At 34.3% G+C, this 14,869-nt stretch overlaps 1 pseudogene; it reads left to right on the forward strand.

Moving 5' to 3' along the window:
- The first annotated feature begins 5,325 nt into the window (after positions 1–5,325).
- On the forward strand, positions 5,326–6,025 carry LOC102428612 (annotated as a pseudogene).
- Positions 6,026–14,869: the final 8,844 nt, after the last annotated feature.

Genomic DNA, 14,869 nt, shown 5'->3' on the forward strand with positions numbered 1-14,869 from the left:
AGAGCATGGAGGGACCTGGAGGGTATTATGCTAAGGAAAATAAGCCAATCAGAGAAAAAGAAGTATCACATGATTTTACTCACATGTGGAATCTAATGAACAAAATAAACTGGTGAACAAATTAGATCCAGAGACATAGAAGCATGGAACAGATTGAGGAATCTCAGAGGGAAGGTGTGTGTGTGTGTGTGTGTGTGTGTGTGTGTGTGTGTGTACGCACGCAGGGGCGGGGAGGGGAGGAGGATAGAGGGAGTAAAAGGAGACAGGGGGATGAGATTAATCAGTACACTTGTATGCATATATGCATAGCCCATGGAAACAGATAACAGAGTGGTGAAGCCTTGGGAGGGGTGGGTGCAGGATGGAAGGGGTCAAAAAAAGAGGGGACAGCTGTAATACTTTCAACAATAAAGATAAGTTTAAAAAAATCTTTCCTTATTAAAAACATGTGAGGGAAATATAGTCTAGGGATTAAGAAAAATCACTCAGTGGAGCGAATATTTAAGCTGCCACTTGTAAGATCTTCCATGAGTCACATGTTATTAGCTATAACACTAAAATAACTAGACTTATGATTACACAGGCCTGGTTTTCATTTCTATCAAAACCTAAAGTTAATTGCTATGACATCAGTGTGGTGTCAGTTTAGTTAACTTCTAAGCAGCAAAATTTGTTCAAGGCAAAAACCATGAAGTAGAGAATTTCAGAATGCTGCCATCTTTCTCCTTCTTTTCTCCCCAGCCTGTGTTTGTTCTTCCCTGAGTAAACTCTGAAGACCACATTTTCTTTTCCACATCAAAGATGCATTGTTAGCTCTGAGCTATAGAATCTCTCTCTTAAGTGAGATTCAGTGAAACTGACTGCTTTGTTTGTGTCCATGTATAAAGCAGGAAAAAAAATCTTTCCTCTTGTTCTATCTCCATTATATTCACGGATATGCTGTACCTGTCTATCTACCTGTGCCTGCCTATCTATCTATCTATCTATCTATCTATCTATCTATCTATCATCTATCTATCTATCTATCTATCTATCTATCTATCTATCATCTATCTATCATCATCTACCAACTCATCTTTACTTATCTACCTAGCTACCTATTGAGGGGATGAGGAGAATAGTGCAAAGGTTGTAGATGGACTCAATAGGAAAGGAAAGTGATAAGGCAAGTCAATGGGCCATGTATTGCTGAAATGTGGAGCCTTGACTCTCTTGTTTCTCACAGATATGCAGGTATATCTGGTCTTTTTACCATACTATCTTATGATATTTTTTTTTCCAAGATCACATAATATAATTTTTATTGTCTACTATATTGCTTACCAAGGCAAGGCAGTGTTAGAGTTTGGATAAGACTCTAAATAAATGTAAATGGTTGCCCTTTTGATTCATTTCACTTTAATTCTCAGGAAACAGCCCCCTGTATATTCAACAATTTTATAAATAATCTATGTTAATCAATAACTCAATCCTCTTTTTGAATGAAATGAAGTGGCAGTGTTGGTAGAACTAACACTATCTGTGGTATCAATGTAAAGAGATCATGCTAAGGTAAGCTAGGTGAAGGTAAACCTGGTTATCCTAAGGTAGGAGATATGATTGTAGCACTGTCCCACATACCAAACCATTCAGCCTTGTAAGTTCTTGGCTGTTTCAAACACACCGTTTCAGACATAAGATTTTTGTCATTTGCCTCTACCAATAATATTCTTCAGTAAAACTGTGTTCATTTTTGTATGATCAGCAGTGTTCATCACTAATCCATATATCCTGAGGCTCAATAAATTATTTATTTTATTATTATAGCAGTCGTTTTGTACTAATCTTTGCCATCACTATTATTTCTTTGTATTTTAGGTGATTGAAAGTTTTGTTGGTACCTCTTCAGCAATAGGAAATTTTCATCATAAACACTTTATACATTGATAAAACTTCCTAAAAATCGTTGTTGATCCATCATAAGAGCAAAACCCTTAGGAAGTAGAGAAGATGGACTTTCTATAGTGCAGTAGTTATTTGAAATATGGTAAGATAATAATTACTTTTCTTAGACACTTACACCATTTTACTACAAGAATTTAGATCTTATATAATGAGATAAAAATTATTATCCTCTAAATCATTTATAAAAAATACCCTATGTAAATACAGCCTTTGAATGTATATGGGCTATGAAAAGTAATATATTATTCATTCTTCTTGCAATTCTACTATATGAAAACAAAGATTATGTTAGAGAAGATTTTAAAAAAAGAACAAATATGAAGAAAGGAGTAAAAACAAATTAAGTTTGACAATGCTGCTATATGAGCTTTGGGTTCACGCATGTCTTTCATTTTATATCATCAATATTATGTGGACTCAATATATAAACTTTAGCTCATCTTTACTGAGTGATGTTAAATTTAATTAACCTATCAAGAAATAACTGCTGTTATTTCTTGTTTTATAATTTGTTTTTATATTGAGCTTGGTTAGAGAAAAAGACAGATGGACTACATAAAGAGAGTAGTGTTAAAAATAAGTGGAAAGAACAAAGAAAGGAGAGAAAGGAAGAAAGAAAGAGAGAGAGAAAAGGAAGAAAGAAAGAAAGAAAGAAAGAAAGAAAGAAAGAAAGAAAGAAAGAAAGAAAGAAAGAAAGAAAGAAAGAAAGAAAGAAAAGAGGAAAGAAAAGAAAAGAAGGGAAGGAGGGAGGGAGGGGAGGGAGGGATGGAAGGGGGGAGGAAGGGAAGGAAGGAAGGAAGGAAGGAAGGAAGGAAGGAAGGAAGGAAGGAAGGAAGGAAGGAAGGAAGGAAGGAAACCATCTGAACCATGCTCTCAGATATTTAAAATATTGTCAGTTAGTCTAAGGATGGACTAGGAAAGTGTTGAGCCATACAATTAAATGGGTGTTGAAGCTCTACAATGCTCGACAGTCTTGACCAAAGTGAGTGATCAACAATCCAGGCTAGAAAGTACCTAGGGAGCCAGAGCTAGGCCCTCTCTATGGGGGTAGAGTTACACCAAAAATTAAGAATTTACCTATTAACATCTAGGCAATTCTCTGCTGAATCAAATTTACATTTCTGATGTTCTAGTCTTAATAAGTCATCCAGGATACTAGAAAAAAAATAAAGTTGATACTTATCAAATTGTAGAACATATGTGTGGATGATATTGCTTTGGGAATCCAGAAAACAAAAAGTTATTTTTATTTTCTTTTTGTAGTATCATGGAGTATTGGGTTATAAATTAGTTGTTATTAGAAATTTAATGTCTGTATTAGTAGACATATTAACAAAAATATTTGAATACTATTTTAAAGGCCTTTTCAAGTGCCTTCAGAATGGAATAGTGGGAAAAAAATAAACTTTGAAGAGATACAAATATATTCAAATATTAAATGTCACTTAATTTGGGGATTCATTAATTAGATTAATCTCTTTAATCTTCATTTTTCCCATCAGCAAAATTTAAGTCATATTTTCTTCTTAGGGTTGCTTTGTGAATTGAATAGGTAGTATTTACACCACTTGTGAAACACAATGCAGGGCTCAAAGCATAGTAGGTAGTAAAGAATGGTGATTGATTGCTGCTGCTGATGATGATCAATGACAATGAAAAAGAAAACGATAATAGAAATGACAAAGACTGGCACTGAAGATATTGAATAAATACTAGTGTATTTTCTTTAGAAAATATTATATTTGTCTTAATGCAAGGTTATAAAGTGTTATGAATAGGAGGAGGGACTATGCCTGGGGTCCATTCAGAAGTGTAGAGAGTAGATTTTAAATTCATACAATGAAATAATATTATGGGGGAGAAATTACTTGGTAATCTTTCAATTTTGTTGGAAATAAATTTCATCCAAGTTGTGGTGTTATGGATAGGGAAGAAAGAAGAAAGAGACTCAGATTTGGTAAATGGGAAAAAAAGATGTAAGTAAAATAGGCAACAATATAAAGAACAGTTGATAAGTTGATTTAACTAATTCTCCTAGACAATGTTTTACTTTTCACCTAGTACCTTTCTAATGAACCAGAAATTTGTCCTGTAGTACCTTAAAATATCAGTAATCACGTGATTATGTAGAACAGAAAATATAGAAATTTATAATGATAATTTGGTAATATATAATTAAACTGTCTTTGAACAATCTTGGTGACATTTAATAATTTTCAAGATATACTTAAACCACTTGACATAAATACTCAATAATACCTTCAAAGGAAGATCTTCATTTTCTCCCATCTTTTAATCTTTATAAGTCTTTGAAGAAATGTTATCTCTAATGCATTAAGTTATCTGCAAGTCAGGTTTGTTGTACTGTAAAAATAAGCTTCCCTGAGGAAACACTACAGATCCTATGTCTTGATATTGAATAGATTACTTCCCGAAAGGCTGGCAAGAGTGTAAAAGAAATTAATGCCTCCCTTTTAAATAACTTAGGAGGCTTTTTTTCTAATGTACAATGTAGGAAATAAGTCAGATCTTTTTCAGTCTTTGAAAATAAGACAGAAAGTCTACTTTAATTATTTTTATTTTGTTATTTTTAGTAGAATTTTTGTAGATATGTAGGATTCTTACATTACTGAAACATCTCAAATATCCTGAACTCAAGGGACTTCAGAAGGTGGGGAGGTTTTTAAAAGTACTCCTTAGTACTATGTTATACTTGCAATTATAAAAAAAGACATTCTTCACTTCACATTTTAGTAATGTGAAAACTGGTTATATGGCATCTACATTCTTCTTCCCTCATAAACACACATCAATCATCTGTGTACATATGAAACTACACTATATTGGTATAAATATTATACAACTACATTAAGTTATATGTGTGCATGGGTTTGTGTTTTTCCTTCCCATAGCACTCTCTGGAATGATCAATTAAATTGCATTTCTTTCTTTTGATAAGATTATTCAATAGTTCTGTTATAAAAATAATAAATTATTATAAAATAATTTACGTGGTATCCAAAGAATATTGTTTTAGATTTGAGATAATAAAACTTAATCTTGATGATATTTTAAAAATGTTATTGAATTCCTTCTAAAAAAACTTTTGGACCATACTTTGATACTACAGATTGGAAAATAACATCCTTTATTACTAAGATAATTACCAAAAGGACACAAAGTTATTTATGTTTGAAAACCTGAAAAATAACCGAAGGTCAGTCAAATGTACAGATTTTTTCAAGATGCATTTTCTTGCCTTCCAGTCCCGCGGCACGGTGACTGTATGGCTGTGAGGGGCCGCGTCTTGCCGCCCCTGGCATGGTGCTGGGCCCCGGGGACCTCGCCAGTTTCAAGATGCCCAGGGTAAAGGTAGCAGTAATGCTGATGTTGGTGAGCAAACTAAGGCTGGATGATGGTCTGAAAGGGTCCTGGATGTCAGCCACTGTCTCTGACTCCGCTCTGAGGGTGTCTGTGAGGCACAGGCTGCTCCTTTAAGAGGTTGCAGAACTTGAAGCTAAGGAACCTTGTGCATGCAAAGTGCATTTTCCTAACCCCACCAAGCTTCATTGCTTTCAGCTAACTGTGACCCCAGATGTGTGTTACTACGAGGGTAGGGGGCTGGGCAATTTCAGTTTGAAACAGAAGTTCCTTGATGCATACAACCTGGTGCCGCCCAAAGTGAGATGCTTGGCCAGTACTGGCACCCCAACATCACAGAGACGGGCGGGATATGTCTGAGCGTACTGAGAGAGCATGCCACCGGCGGCACTGGCTGGGCTCCCACGAGTTTGGGGATTAAACTCTTTGTTTACTGATCTTCTGAACTTCAATGACCCACTGAATATCGAGGCCGCAGAGCATCCTGAGGGACAAGAAGGACTTCTGGAACAAAGTGGAAGGCTGCAATAGTGGTACCCCAGATGATAGGAGGGGAGCCTGCAGAGAGGACTCTGCTAGAGTGTCCTCTCCAGCTCTCCGGGGGCCTCCATCCCAGTCCTCACATCCCGCAGACCCACTGGCTCTGCTGGGTTCTGTGACATGTCCTACAGAGGAACCTCTTCACGACTGCCCATTGTAGATGGAGTTCCACATCAATACAGCAAGAAAATGCGTTTGGGCTCTAAAGAGTTGTCTGCTTACCTTAACATGTTTACTTTGTGAACACAGCTGTACTCTGTCGGCTGAGGAATGCTTTAGAAGTTGCAATGAACTCAGAATCGCAGCTTGCTTCTTACCTTTCCCCAAATCACTTTCCTGCACAGCAATGCCAATGACATGTCTGGGGCTGGCAGGTGGGCGGCCCCAGCCCCCTGCAAACTGTGATTGGACCTGCAGTCTCTTATCTCCTCCCAGGAATGTAGGCCATGCCTCAGTGTCTGAGGCTTCCCACAATGCAGTCATTCACTGTAGATCTCTTACTGAAATGCGTATTTTATTTAATGTAAGTATATTTTGGGACAGATTTGTAATTTGTACAATTTAATGCTTTAATTATTTTTTTTCTATTCTCAAAAAAAGATACATTTTATTCAATAAACATTTGGTATACTTAATATATTTGAAAATTATTTATAAACTAGTGGCCTAGTGCACAAAATTCATGCATGGGGGGAGGGGGTTCCCTCAGCCCCCCACCAGTGCACGAATTTCATGCACCGGGCCTCTAGTTGGGTAATATGATGATAAATAAAAACGTGTCATTAAGGAACTCAAAAGATAGTCTGAGAGCTAGCTGGCATTGCTCAGTGGTTGAGCATGGACCTATGAACCAGTAGGCATGGTTAGATTCCCAGTCAGGGCACATGCCTAGATTGTGGGCTTGGTCCCCAGTGTGGGGCATGCAGGAGGCAGCCAATCAATGATTCTCTCTCATCATTGTTTCTATCTCTCTCTCCTTCTCCCTTCCTCTTTGAAATCAGTAAAAATATATATTTTTAAAAATATAGTATGAGAGACTGTCAATCAGCAGACTACTACAATACTAAATTAGGCAATATAAAACATACAATGGAGGAATTTTGGAAGAGACAAATACATCTTCAGTAGAGGTCTGAGAAAGAGAACATTTTTCAAGTGAAGAAGGAATCTAAGATGAGTACTTAATGGCGATATATAAGTTAATAAGGTGAAAGAACAGTGTTGGGAAGAAGAGACAAGGTGATGAGGGAAGTAACATGCTTGCAGATCCAGAGTAAAGAGAAAGGGATCATAGAAAGGACACTGGAATTGGAATCATGTTAAAAGTGAATATTGAGATCTTGCTCCCTGGTATCTGCCATCAGTTTAGCTCAAGTAAATTTTGAGAATTTTGTCAAAATTCTCAAAAAAAGTGAATGTTTAAGTAAGTGTCATTTAATATCATCCTTGAAAGTCTGTCTTGAAAATGATGTAGAACCTCTGAAGGATTGCAAGAAGAAAGTAAGGACCAGACTTCTGTCTTAGAAAAGTCACCGGTAATAAACAGTGAGCATTCATATATGTCATGACTGTTAACAGTATTTATTTATTTATTTATTTATTTATTTTAATATATATTTATTGATTTTTTACAGAGAGGAAGGGAAAGGGATAGAGAGTAAGAAAGAGGGATGAGAGAGAAACATCGATCAGCTGCCTCCTGCACATTCCCCACTGGGTATGTGCCCGCAACCAAGGTACATGCCCTTGACCAGAATTGAACCTGGGACCCTTGAGTCCGCAAGCTGACGCTCTATCCACTGAGCCAAACCAGCTAGGGCACTGTTAACAGTATTTAGATTCATTGTTGGAAGTACATGTTGCATATTGAATGTTTTGGAAAAAAATATATATTACCTTGAATTGTAATGTTTTCTATATCCTGGTAAAATATAAACTTCCTGAGATGGAGGCCATAATTTGATTCCACACAGAGTATTTTACATAATAAGATATGAAGACCCAGACTTTGAACTGAGAGCTTCAACCTTGTTTGGGGATGTTAGGATGCCTGCCAGATTATGTGGAATGCAGTCTTAATAGGAAGTTATCTCCATGTGCATGTTGCTGCTCTTTCCCTTCAACAACACTCAGTTTCACTGACTTCTGTTTTAACCTTTAAAAAAAAACTAGACTAAACAAACATTAATTATAGTCATCTCAGGAAGATAAGAAGATGAATGGAGTTTTCTGCTTCTACAAAACAGTATCTCAGTGGTAAAGTATTTTTCCCCCGGTCTCTTGTAAAGGAGATTATTTTGTAGAAGTCCAATGCTACCAAGAAATTGGTAGTGTTTATTGCTTGTCTCTAATGGAAATTACATTTTATGGGGAATTGAGATTGATTACCCTTATCTTGACAAGTGAAGATTGAGGGCATATACTATGGAATAGTGAACGGTCTCAAAAGCAAAGGGGAAATATTTAACACCTTAGTTACTAGGTTTTTAAGACTAGGATTATAGAGAGGGTTTATTTGATAAAAGCACTTCTAATTTTATAAATAACCTTATTTAAGACCTATATAGTGAATTATTATACTTTTAGCGATGTGTTTTCCTAAAGCAAAAAAAAAAAAAAGTCCCACTTTATTGATTGAAACAAAATCTGGTTTGGACTCAAAAAAGGAAAGACTCATGGACACAGACAACAGTATAGTGATTCCCAGAGGGGAGGGGGGCTAGAAGAGAGTAAAGGGGGCATAAATGGTGATGGAAGGAGATCTGTCTTGGGATGGTAAACACATAATACAATATTCAGATGACATATTATAGAATTGTATGCTTGAAACCTGCATAATCTTATTAAACAATGTCACCCAATAAATTCAATTAAAATAAATTAAATAAAAAGGAAAGAATTAGGACAAATATGGGTTGAAATTAAATTGTAGTTATTATGAGAAACTTAACCATATATGTTTCTGACTCAGATATAAGAAAGTACTAAGGAATTTAAAATGATACTAGTCTCTGTAAAATATATTTCTCAACTCTCACCCTTACCCTATGCTTCCAGAAATTAAAAAGAATACATTTTAAATATATAAAATATTATTTTAACAATATAATTTGTATGAAATATAAATTTAGTCATGTCTATAAAACCATCAGTGCACATATTGAACTACATGCATCCTCTGTATTATGTTCATTGGCTTAATGCCAGTGACTTAAAAAAAAAGGTTAAAAATAATCAAGACTCAGTCATAAGATAAATAACGTCAGGGTATGTAATGTACAGCATGGTGACTATAAATAACAATACTGTATATTTGAAAGTTTATAAGAGAGCATATCTTAAAAGTTCACATCACAAGAAAAAAAACTGCATAAGGTGATAGATGTTAACTAAACTTATTGAAGTAATATTAATAATTTTAAAATCCTGTGTAATAAAAGCTTAATATGCAAACTGTCCCCTCGACTGGGAGTTGGATCGCTTGCTCTGACATGCACTGACGACCAGGGGGTGGTGCAGACATGGCGGACATCAGTGATGTGGCACTGGCAGGGGCGGCAGTGGAGGCGCTGGTGGCCCTGATGGCCCCTGATGAGAGCAGGACCCCGGTGGGATGGTGGAGCAGGTGAGGGGATGGCACCAGGCCACCCCACAGGCCATCCCAAGGGACCACACCTGTGCATGAATTCATGCACTGGGCCTCTAGTAGATACATATAGAAAATCATTATGTTGTACTCACTAAGCTAATATAATATTATATATCAATTATATCTCAATTTAAAATAAATAACTAAGACCTGAGCATTCTTATTTCTTAGAAGCCAATTTTTAAAAATCTATGAGATTATATAAATATATATTTATAGTATAGCTGTTGAATCTCATTATATTGTTTAATTGTTTTAATATCAATACACCTAGGGATTAAGTTTAATACTGAATTTTGGGGAATATGAATTGAGATAATTTTGAATGGACTGGTTATAGATCTTATGATCTAGAGGCACAGGTAAAAGCTCACCTTTCAGAAGATATTTTCATACTGTTACTTGAAATTTCACTATTCAAGAAACATTTCTCGCATTCTAAAAAGTGTTTGCACCTAGACCATAAATATCCTCAGAGGAAGAAACTTATCATTTTATAATAATTAATAACTTTACTGTTATTTGGCTATCAACTTGCATTCCAGCTGAGGAGTAGCATCTAGTGCATGGCACATTATGACAGTAATCTGGAAGCATGAAACATTGACCAAAGAGGGTTGCCCTGGTTAGGCACTATGCATACAAATGTAACAAGGAAGCTTCACCCACCCAGGAGGGATTGAAATAAGGGTCATGAGGTGGGTCGGGAGAGCTGGAGCAGCATAGAAGAGGACAGTGATTACCTGGACTTATTTCATGATTTGCCTAAGGCAGGATTTGACCTCAAGTAGCAATAAGTATGTTCCCATCTTTGTTGTACTCGAAGTAATCTATAACAGTCAGTTAATTTGCTCTACCTGCTAAATAAGACTGGTTCCCTACTTATCACTGTAAATACAATACTTGAATGTATAACACATAGGGTCATAGAGAAAACTGAACCTGTGGGAAATCGTTTAGCTTAATAGCATTTTATCTGAAAGATCAATGTACAAATCTCTTTGAATTTAAATTATTGACCATCTTTATGTTATTAAATATTTATACATTGTCTGAAGGGGAAGATTTACTGACTATTTATACAATTCAAACTAAAGATAATTTTATTATACAATATGATATGCGTTTGATTCTAAAAACAACTTTGAAATAGAAGAAAATATATATTTTTACTATTTTACTATGCAATGGCAGTTTGAAATTCGCTTTATTTAGAAGTGTATTATTGAATAATATATTAACTAATATAATTTTTAATGTTGAAAAGGAACATAAAATGTATGCTATCCTTCACAGAACTTCAGAGAAAATTTGTCACAATGCTATTTTTTAATTGCAGTTTAAAAACAACTTTAAGTTAATGTTGATGACATAGTTTTAATAGATCAGCATACTTTGTGGGTATTGTATTTGTACACTGTGGTCAGAAACAGCAAAACTAGATTTTGAAAGCATTACATAGTACTTTTTAAGTTAATTTAGTACAAATGTTATTTTAAATTTCACATTCCATAGAATGTACTCAATAAATATTTATTGAATGACAGTATACATGCATGATTGCTAACTAAAATATTTTCAGATGAAATATCAATACTAAATAATAGCATCGAAGCACTAAAATTAGCATTATGTGACAGAAAGGCAGTATGTGGTTTCACCATGATTGTCAGATTTTATGGGATTAGATATTTAATCCTTTATTTGAGTTACCAGCTCAGAGCCCGATTATTCCTTACTTTCATTTATGAATCTGAATAGTGTAGTACTGACCCTGTAGCTACTGCATATTGGACTTTATTCATCACCACTGCTTATGATTTGAGGCTTTGAGGATTAAGTATATCCCCTCAGTATGCCCTTTCCTTTACTTTGTGAATGCAGCAGCCCCTTTGACCTTCTCTTACTGATCAGGGGACACAGTTGTAAGTTGCAGATTGAGAGCAATTTTTTATTTCTTTGATGTTTCAAAGCGATTGAATAATTTCATGCTGAGCATAAAGTAACTGGAGGTAAAGAATAGTTTAAGATATGTGAACTAAAAGGTGTGAGTGGATCACAAATATTGTTTCTCATTAATAATGTATGTTGTCATCCCTATTTTCAGCAATACTATCCTAAGAAATTTTGTCAGCTAAAAGATTCTTGGAATTTTAAATAGAAATCCCAAATATGACTTGTAAATAAAAATTACATGTTATACTATGAATCACTACACATCAATGTTATCAATATGATAGTCTTTTTTATGTAGAAATGTACATTAAAATTAAACAAGGAAAGGCAGTGTAAAAATGGAATTTGCAGCAAGAGAGAGATTCCAGTTCTGCTTCTTTGGGTTAGTTTGGAAGGTTATTTAATCTTTAAACTTCAGTGTCTTCTGTACCATGATTTCAATCATATCAACCTCACAAGTTGTTAAAAAGGCTGAATATCACAGTATCCATAAAGTACTGCATAGTGCCTGGCACATAGTAGGTGCTCATTGAATGACTACTCTCTCACTCTTCCCTTTTTAAATCTGTACCCAGTGATCCAAACATTTTTCAATATTATAAATCTATCTTTAGATGTGTCATTTTACAATGTTTTTCATTCTTTAGTTGGTAGAGAGAGCATTTACACTAAAATTAAAGTGAATATAAATGGGTTTTTGACCATGGTTTCCAAGGACTCTCGAAACAAGGACTGGAACATTTGCCACATCTGCTGCAATAGATTCAAGAGCTATTATTTTAAGAGGGTTGTGAGATACTGATCTACAAAGCTCAAACTCTACAGTTCTTGCTTCCTTTTATTTTTGCATCCTTTCCCAAAGCTTGAGAACTATATTTATTTACTGCTGCAATCTTCTAAGAAACCTTATCTAAATTCACTCCATGCAGTTGCTTTCTCTGAATAAATTTTACTGAGTAAGTGCTCCTTTTCTCTGCATTGCATTAGTAATTATGTTAACACTTTCAAATACAATATCATATATTTGAACTCTAAAATTTGAGTTTTGCTAATTTTGATAAAGGTTGGAATGGTGTTTACTTTATTTCACATATTAAGAAAGAGTTTGTTAAATAAATTAAGAATGTAAGATTATTTTGTGGTGGTGATATTTGAGTCAAAAGAAAATATGTTTCAAATACCTTTAAATGTTATAGAATCAGTTTGAAAATGAATGCATGCTAATTAGACACATTATTTGTTTACATATGTAATTTAAACAAATATATTAGACATTTTATGTGTTTAATAGTCTGGAATATAAGTAACTGGAAAAAACATGGCTGTGTTCTTTACAACAATCTTTGATTTAAACATTTCATTAATATTGAGAATGTGTATTCAAATTGTTTCCTATTGGTATATTTCAGTGTATTAGTTTCTACTCACCTGGAAATTTTTTGTTTAATTGTACATTTCTTTTCCTTGTAAATATTTTGGTGTTTTAAAAAGTATGCATTATGTACCTTTAAAAAAAATCCTGGAAACTTGTTTAAGTAGAAAACTTGTTTTCCTCCTCTGACATCCCATTTCTGTTCTAGTCTCAAGGTCTCAGTACATAGTCTCAAATATTGCTAAAAATGCAATATAGAAAAGCATTTCCAAATATTTTTACACATTTATTAGCAGTTAAATAAAATAAAAATTATCTCAATGCTTTTTCACATTTTCTAACAATGCTTTTAAGTGGATTTGTCCATATAGACAGTGGTATTATCTTTGGAAAAGTGAAAATGGTTAGAAATTGCTAAAATTTTAAAGGAAAGAGACTTCCTAACCATTTTGTTACCAGACTTTAAATGCCAGGTTCTTGAGTCTCAGTATCATAGAAATGAACACTGAACTGAGTACAAGATTAAACAGATAGAGTTTCTTTCAAGAGCTTGTGCGCCAGGTAGTCAACCAGAAAAGAGAAGTTGAGCTTCCTGAGGGGTCTTGTAAATGACTATACAGGGGCCTTGGGGTGGGTGTAGGGCTTGGGAATAAGGGTGAGGTCAGTTGTTCCACCATGGTCATCTCACTACAGTTGATCCCTGGGTAGTCACGGATGTTTCAATAGTCAGCGGACCTCTCAAAAAGACTGTAAAGTAATAGTTGCACAGATATTCTAGTTACCATTTAATTGACAAAACAATTATTTTGCAGAACATGATTTTTAAAAGGATGTTATCATTACAGTCTTTCCTTTAAAATGTAGTTAGGTTAATTTCAAATATGAAATTTTACTGAAAGCCAGAAGTTTTAGGAAAGCCTGTAAGATGGAGTTCTTTTGAGCAAGATGGAGTTCAGATGTTACCCTTATACTGTCTCAATTTCAAGTAAATAAGATTGTTTAGTGGTACTTCAAATTATTTCTTATTGTGCTGAGAATTTAAATTATGTTAAAATGACAAAGATTCACATATTGAGGCAAGATGAATGTTAATTCTTTGATGGGAATTAAAAACATACCACTTTGCTCTTTTCATTAAATTATACATGTAGAAATAAAATCCAATGTGCCCTCTAAAAATAAAGTTTGACTCTTAATTTCAAGGTCTTTTTCCCTCTTTCACTCTGCCTATACTCTTTCTGTTCTTACATGTGAACTTTTTTTATTATTAATAATTCTTATTTTATTGTCATATGTACTCACTCAATTCCTTAAAAGTAGTCAAGTTTGACTAGATTTTATTCTCTAGTTAAAATTAAGCCATATATTTTTCTTTCTCTTTTAAAACATATGTTTTTATTGATTTCTAGGGTGATAGGAATGGAGAGGGAAAGAGAGAAAAGAACACCACATTGATGTAACATCAATCAGTTGCCTTCCTTACTCACCCTGACCGGGGAACGAATCCACAACCTTAGCATGTGCCCTGACCAGGAATCGAACTGTCAACCTTTCTGTGCATGAGATGATACTCAACGAACTGAACCACATCTGCCAGGGCTAAGTCATATTTCTTTTTAGAACTTTGGTAAGTTTTTTTTTAAGCCCATTCAGTTTATAAAAAGTTATGCCAATGTATTCTCAAAATCTATTTCACATATACATGTATCTTTTGTCCTGTATGCAAACATTTAATTAATTAATTAAGATTTTATTGTTCCTGTTATACAAGTCAGAAAGATAATTTCCTTCATTTGTTTATTGCTAGTTCACAGACTGAGTTGAAAAAAAAATAATAGTTTCCAAAATAAGAGGTAGTTTTATAACTAAATATTTATTACTATAATTTTTGGTTGGTTTTTGTTTTCATTTGAATGATTGATGTCTTGGTCAAAAACTAAATCTTAAAATTAAAGAAAATAGTCTGCTTCACAGAGTACTAAATATCAAAGTATGCCTTATAATATTATAATTCTGATCTAGTGCAA

Source organism: Myotis lucifugus, unplaced genomic scaffold, assembly GCF_000147115.1.
Source record: "Myotis lucifugus unplaced genomic scaffold, Myoluc2.0 scaffold_142, whole genome shotgun sequence".
NCBI classification, from domain to species: Eukaryota; Metazoa; Chordata; class Mammalia; order Chiroptera; family Vespertilionidae; genus Myotis; species Myotis lucifugus.